Source organism: Herpailurus yagouaroundi, unplaced genomic scaffold, assembly GCF_014898765.1.
Source record: "Herpailurus yagouaroundi ecotype Mexico unplaced genomic scaffold, PumYag 162, whole genome shotgun sequence".
Classification (NCBI taxonomy): Eukaryota; Metazoa; Chordata; class Mammalia; order Carnivora; family Felidae; genus Herpailurus; species Herpailurus yagouaroundi.
This window is the reverse complement of record NW_024412403.1, coordinates 24342918-24351222: the sequence shown is the minus strand read 5'-3', so window position 1 is coordinate 24351222 and position 8305 is coordinate 24342918.

The following is an 8305-nucleotide window of genomic DNA, read 5'->3' as shown; positions in this document are numbered from 1 at the left end:
ATGGTTTGCCTGTAATTTGTTCATTTATGTGTGTATATATATGTATATATGTATACATATATATGTGTGTATATATATGTATATATATGTATATATATACATGTGTGTATATATACATATACATATGTATACATATGAATACATATACATATATACACACATATATATAAAATCACATTTATATATACATACATAATCATATTATTTGTAAAGGAAATAGTTTTATTTATTTCCCTTCAATCTTTATTCCACATTAAAACATTTGTCTTATTGTACTGGCGATACCTCCAGTACGATGTTGGTAGACCTCAGTATCATTTTTTAAATAGCCATAAAATGTTCTCTGATGAAAAATCCATGTAACTCTTTTTAAATACGCATCCTCTCATTTTCTTTCCTCACAGGGGAGTTACTCAAAATTGCACAGTTAGTATTCCTTGTTTCTTAATTCTCCACCATTTTACCACCACACCCATACTGACTTTATCCTATTTGGGTGACACTACAAATGTCATCCATCATTTCTCCACTTGTGTAATTTTCATTTCACTTCTCTGTTGTACCTATAATCCTTTTGAGAATCTTTCTTTATTGCCTTCTGTGAAACCATGCTCTTAAAATGTTTCTGAGGTTTACTTATTAAGAGAGGAATTTTAGAATGAGGAAAGGCTTATATTTCTATCCATCAGGAGTTTCTCATTCGACTGTATTAACTTATCTAAGCATAATTTCTTTATCTTGATATGAGATAGTATCTTCGTACAAGACTTTTTTAGGAAAGAAAGTTTTGTGAAGGGCCCATTAGATGGCCAGGCACATGATAAATGAGTACTTTTACTTCTTTGAAGTGTCTGCTTCTATTTTTGTACACCTTAGAATTAGATTTTCCTACAGGTTTCATTTAGAGCTTTGTTCTTCTCATTCCAATCATTGGTCTTGAGTGATAGGATTTTATTAGTGTTTTTTAAAGTTCAGCTTGAGTTTTCCTTTCTTCAAACTTCCTAAACGAGTCTAACTTACATTTTCTTTCTTTGTGTTCTCATGCTATTGTCACATATTACTTCCTCTTCTGTAATAACATATACTTTGTAGATTGATTTGAATGTTGATTTGTTTTTTGAAAGGAAAATCATGTTTCTTTTATTTACTTGAGGATTTGGGTTATATATAAATTCTTTGTTAATGTTGACTTATTTGAATGCTAACTATATTTGATACAGTTACTCTGCTAACTGATTATATTTCTTTGGATAGGACTCTTAGTACTTTGCTGATTATAAGCTATAATAGTGAGCAAGCTGGCATTTTGTTTACAGTAAAGGAAATGAGTACATTTTTCCTCATTGAGTATGATGTGACTTTGATTCTTGGCAGAGAGGTTTATCAAGTTGCTAGGATTTATCATAATGGGCACATTTTTATCAGATGTCTTTTCTGCATCTACTGAGAGCTTTTCTTTTTATCTTTAATCAGTTAATGTGGTGATTTACAATGATAGTTTTTAAATACCAACCCATTCTTACATCCCTAAGGCAGATTATCCTAGGTAATGAGTTTAACAGCTTTCAATTTTTACTTTTTCCAAATTATTTGTGTAATACATAGTATTATCTCTGTCCCAGATATTTTCCTAAAGTTAAAATTTAATAATTTGTGGAACACCTTTGTTTTCAGAGGGAAAGTTTTTACTGTTGATTTGCTTTGTAAAAGACTCCGTCTTTGGGTCACCTGGGTGGCTCGGTTGGTTAAGCCTCTGGCTCTTGATTTTGGCTCAGGTCATAATCTCAGGGTTGGTGGGATCCAGTGCTGCTTTGGTCTCTGTGCTGACAGGGCAGAGCTTGTTTGGGACTCTCTCTTCCTCTCTGCCCCTCCCCCGTGTGTGTGCGCTGCCCCTCTCTAAATAAATACATAAATAAACATTTTTTTTTAAGACTATATCTTTATTAAGAGTTTCCTATTCTTAAATCACTCCTGTACTCTTAGGTAATTGTATTACTTTTCTGTTTCTGGCTAGCAAGTTGCCACAAATTTACTCGGCTGACACATCAGACATTTTTATCTGCTTCCATTGGAGAAGAATCGGGGCACAGTTGAAGTGGGTACTCTGCTCAAGGCATCCAAAGGCTGCAGTCAAGGTGCCTGCATGGGTGCATTCTCACTAGGGGCTGAACTGGGAATAGCTTAGTTTTTAAGCTTCTGTGGCTCATTGACAAAATCCATTTCCTTGTTAACAAGGAACTTACGGCAGCCTGCTTCTTCAATGCCAGTTGGAGAGAAAGTCTCTCACCTCAGGGTCCCAGTCCCTTTTTTTAAGAACTTTAACTTGTTTTAAATCAGGTCTATCCAAGATAATCTTTGATTAACTCAAAACCAACAGATTTGGGATTCTAATTACATCTGCAACATCCTTTTACTTTTTCTGTATTTTGCTGGTTATAAGCAAGTTACTGGTTGTGCTTATACTTAAGGGGAGGGGACTATACAAGCATGTGGTTTATTGTAAGTCACCTTAGGGCACAAAATATGCCCTTATAAAAATTATTTTCTTTTTTTTTTTAATTTTTTTTTTTTAACGTTTATTTATTTTTGAGACAGAGCGAGACAGAGCATGAACGAGGGAGGGTCAGAGAGAGGGAGACACAGAATCCGAAACAGGCTCCAGGCTCTGAGCTGTCAGCAGAGAGCCCGACGCGGGGCTCGAACTCACGGACGGCGAGATCATGACCTGAGCCGAAGTCGGCCGCTTAACCGACTGAGCCACCCAGGCGCCCCTAAAAATTATTTTCTAGGATATGTCTAGAAGTGCACTGTTTTTATCTTCCTAATATTATTTAATTCTTCTTTCTCTTTGTTTTTCATCAGTCTCTCTGATTAGTATTCATTTGTTTAAGAGAGAGAGAGACAGACAGAGCATCAACAGGAAAGGGACAGAGAGAGATGGAGACACAAAATCTGAAGTGGGCTCCAGGCTCTGAGCTGTCAGCACGGAGCCTATAGTGGGGCTCGAACCTGCAAACCGCAAGATCATGACCTGAGCTGAAGTTGGAAGCTTAACTGACTGAGCCACTCAGGTGCCCCTTAAGAGTTTCCAAGTCATAGATTTTTGCCTTAGTTGATATGGAAATTTTTACAAGTAAACTGGAACATAATGATGAAAGTGCATACTTCTACTGCTGTGCAAATTTCAGTTTCTTTTGGAACTTATAAACAGATATGAAAGTTCAGATAATTTTTCGATAGAATTACGGCAGTTTTAGGTTCACAGCAAAATCGAGCAGTAAGTACAAAAAGTTTCCGTATATGCCCTGACTTTACATATGCACAAACTCCCCCCATCAACATCTTAAACTACAGTAGTAAAGTTGTTACAACTGATGAGCCTGAATTAACACATTATCACTGAAAGTCCATAGTTTGCATTAAGTTTCACTCTTGGTGCTGTATATTCTATGGACTTTGGCAAGTGTATAATGACATTTATCTTCTGTTATAGTATCCTAAAGAATAGTTTCACTGTCCCAGAAATTCATTGTGTTCCCTGCCCTGACCTCTCTGACAACCACTGATCTTTTTACTGTACCCATAGTTTTGTCTTTTCCAGAATGTCCTATAGTTGAAATTATACAGTAGGTAGCGTGTTCAGATTGGCTTCTTTCACTTAGTAATATAATTTTAAGTTTCCTCTGTCTTTTCCTGGCTTGGTAGTTCATTTCTTTTGAGCACTGGATGGTATCTGTTGTTTGGATATACAGGGTTATTTATCTTTGTGTATTTATCTACTAAAGGACATATTGTTGCTTTCCAGTTTCAGCAACTATGTAAACATGTGCTTGCAGGTTTTTGTGTGGACATGAGTTTTCAACTACTTTGGATAAATATCAAGGAGTGTGATTGCTGAATTATATGGTAAGATTATGTTTGGTTTTATAAGACACCACAAACTGTTTTCCATTGAGGCTGTACCATTTTGCCTTCCCACTGGTAATGAAAAAGAGTTGCTGTTGTTCCACATCCTCACCAGCATTTGGTATTGTGAGTGTTACAGATTTTGGTTATTCTAATAGAGATATGGCAGTATCTCACTGTTGCATTAATTTGCATTTATCTGATGACAAATGATGTAGAACATCTTTTCTTATGCTGATTTGCCTGCCTTCTATAAATCTTCTTTTATGGGGTGTCTCTTCAGGTTTTTTAGCAGTTTTTAAATCAGGCTGTTCATTTTCCTACTGTTGAGTTTTTTTTTTTCCCTACTGTTGAGTTTTAAGATTTTCTTAAATATTTTGCCTAATAGTCCTCTATCGAATGTGTCTTTTGCCTAGTGTATGGCTTGTCTTCACTTTCTCTTGACAGTGTCTTTCACAGAGCAGGAGTTTTTTTACTTTAAGGAAGTCTAGCTTATCAATTATTTCTGTCATGGATCATGCCTTTGGTATCATATGAAGAAAGTCATCAGGCTCAAGGTCATTTAATTTTCTATGTTATCTTGAGGAGTTTTCGAGTTTTGTGTTTTACATTTACAACTCTGACCTATTTCTGATTTAATATTTGTAGAAGGTGCAAGGTCTGTGTCTAGAATCTTTTTTTTTTTTTTTTTTTTTTTTGCTTCTGGATGTCCAGTTGTTAACAGCACCAATTTTTGAAGTGTCTGTCTTTTCTCCATTGTATGACTCTTGCTGCTTTGCAAGGAGTAGATGACTCTGTATATGCATGAGGGTCTGTTTCTGGGTTCTCTGTTCTGTTGCAGTGATGTATTTTTATGAATTCTTTTACCAGTACTCTACTTTCTTAGTTACTGAGCTTTATAGTAAATGATTCCAGAAGTCAGTATCATTCCTCCAAATTTAATTTTTCTCCTCCAATGTTGAGTTCGCCCTTCTGAGTCTTTTGCTATTTAAAGAATTTTTCCCACAACTGTTTTGAGATAAAATTGACATATAATATTGTATAAATTTAAGGTTAATTGATTTGATAATTGATTTGATACACTTTTATATTGCAATATTTTACCACCTTCATGGCAACACTAATACCTCCATCAGGTCAAACAATCATCATTTTTTTTTTTTTTGTGGTGAGAATATTTAAGATCTGATCTCTTAGTAACTTTCAAGTATGTAGTATGGTATCGTTACCTATAATCACAATGACGTACACTAGATCCCCAGAATTTATTCATCTTCAATAAAAAAATTTTGTTTGATGTTAATTTATTTTTGAGAGAGAGAAACAGAGTGCAAGCTGGGGAGAGGCAGAGAGAGGGAGACACAGAATCAGAAGCAGACTTCAGACTCTGAGCTGCCAGCACAGAGCCCAACGTCAGGCTCGAACTCACGAGGCATGAGATCATGACCTGAGCCGAAGTCACGAGCTTAACCAACTGAGCCATCTAGGCGCTACCCAGAATTTATTCATCTTCTAACTGGAAGTTTGTCTTCAGACCAGCACTCCCAATTTCCCTCACCTCCCCCAACAATCCTACTCTCTTTTTCTAGGAGTATGTTTTCTTTTTTTTAGATTCCACATATAAGTGATATCTTACAGTATTTGTCTTTTTCTGGCTGACTTATTTCACTTACATGATGTCCTCAAGGTCCATCCATGCTGTCACAAATGGCAGATTTTATTTTTTTCTCATCACCGACTAATAGTCCATTGTATTCAGTGGTTTCCTCCCATCATCTGTGGGGGATGTGCTCCAGAACGTCCAGTGGATGCCTGAAACCACAGATAGTATCAAACTCTATATATACTATACCATTTCTATACATAAGTACCTATGCTAAAGTTTTATTTAGAAGTTAGTCACAGTAAGAGGTTAACAACAGTAACTACAGTATAATAAAACAATTATACTAATGTGCTATAGTAATAGTTATGTGGATGTGGTCTTTCTGTCTCTCTCTGCCAAATATCTTATTGTGCCATATTCACACTTCCCTTTGTGGTGATGTGAGATGATAAAGGCCTATGTGATTAGACGAAGTGATGTGGTTGATGTTAGGCTACTATTGACCTTCTGATGATACACTAGGAGGAAAACCATCTGCTTTTGACCTGCAGTTGACTGCAGGGAACTGAAACTTCAGAAAGTGAAACAGAAAGTGGATTGTGAGAACTACTATGGATAAACATCTTTATTCATTCATCCACTGATAGTCACTTAGGTTGGCTATTAATGAGTAGTCCATCTTGGCCATTATGAATAATGCTGTAATAAACATAGGCATGCAGATACCTCGTCAATATCCAGTTTTCATTTCTTTTGGATGTACACCCAGAGGTATGATTGCTAGACCATACGGCAGTTTTATTTTTAACTCTCTGAAGAACCTCCATACTACTTTCCATGATGGCCGTACCTATTTATGTTCCCACCAGTAGTGCACAGGGGTTCCATTTTCTCCACATCTTGCAAACATTTGTTATCTATTGTCTTTTTAATTATAACCATTCCAAGAGATGTGAGTTGATACCTCTTTGTGATTTTAATTTGCATTCCCCTCAGGATTAATGATGTTCAGCATATATTTTCATGTTGGCCATTTGGATGTCTTTGAAAAAATGTGTATTCAGTTTCTGTAACAATTTTTAATTGGATTACTTAAGGGTATTGTTGTTGGTAGTGATTTGTATGACTTCTTTATATAGTTTATATAGTAACCTTTTATCAGATGTCAAATTTGCAAATATTTTCTCCTATTCCATGGGTTGCCTTTTCCTTTTGTTCTTTTTAAAAAACTTTATTTATTTATTTATTTATTTATTTATTTATTTATTTTTAATTTTTGTTTTTTTTACTAAACATTTTATTTTTATTTATTTTTTTAAAATTTTTTTTAATATATGAAATTTATTGTCAAATTGGTTTCCATACGACACCCAGTGCTCATCCCAAAAGGTGCCCTCCTCAATACCCATCACCCACCCTCCACTCCCTCCCACCCCCCATCAACCCTCAGTTTGTTCTCAGTTTTTAACAGTCTCTTATGTTTTGGCTCTCTCCCACACTAACCTCTTTTTTTTTTTTTTTCCTTCCCTTCCCCCATGGGTTCCTGTTAAGTTTCTCAGGATCCACATAAGAGTAAAACCATATGGTATCTGTCTTTCTCTGTATGGCTTATTTCACTTAGCATCACACTCTCCAGTTCCATCCACGTTGCTACAAAAGGCCATATTTCATTCTTTCTCATTGCCACGTAGTATTTCATTGTGTATATAAACCACAATTTCTTTATCCATTCATCAGTTGATGGACATTAAGGCTCTTTCCATAATTTGGCTATTGTTGAGAGTGCTGCTATAAACATTGGGGTACAAGTGCCCCTATGCATCAGTACTCCTGTATCCCTTGGATAAATTCCTAGCAGTGCTATTGCTGGGTCATAGGGTAGGTCTATTTTTAATTTTCTGAGGAACCTCCACACTGCTTTCCAGAGCGGCTGCACCAATTTGCCTTCCCACCAACAGTGCAAGAGGGTTCCCGTTTCTCCACATCCTCTCCAGCATCTATAGTCTCCTGATTTGTTCATTTTGGCCACTCTGACTGGCGTGAGGTGATATCTGAGTGGTTTTGATTTGTATTTCCCTGATAAGGAGCGACGTTGAACATCTTTTCATGTGCCTGTTGGCCATCCGGATGTCTTCTTTAGGGAAGTGTCTTTTCATATTTTCTGCCCATTTCTTCACTGGGTTATTTGTTTCTCGGGTGTGGAGTTTGGTGAGCTCTTTATAGATTTTGGATACTAGCCCTTTGTCCGATATGTCATTTGCAAATATCTTTTCCCATTCCGTTGGTTGCCTTTTCGTTTTGTTGGTTGTTTCCTTTGCTGTGCAGAAGCTTTTTCTCTTCATAAGGTCCCAGTCATTCACTTTTGCTTTTAATTCCCTTGCCTTTGGGGATGTGTCGAGTAAGAGATTGCTATGGCTGAGGTCAGAGAGGTCTTTTCCTGCTTTCTCCTCTAAGGTTTTGATGGTTTCCTGTCTCACATTCAGGTCCTTTATCCATTTTGAGTTTATTTTTGTGAATGGTGTGAGAAAGTGGTCTAGTTTCAACCTTCTGCATGTTGCTGTCCAGTTCTCCCAGCACCATTTGTTAAAGAGACTGTCTTTTTTCCATTGGATGTTCTTTCCTGCTTTGTCAAAGATGAGTTGGCCATACGTTTGTGGGTCTAGTTCTGGGGTTTATATTCTATTCCGTTGGTCTATGTGTCTGTTTTTGTGCCAATACCATGCTGTCTTGATGATGACAGCTTTGTAGTAGAGGCTAAAGTCTGGGATTGTGATGCCTCCTGCTTTGGTCTTC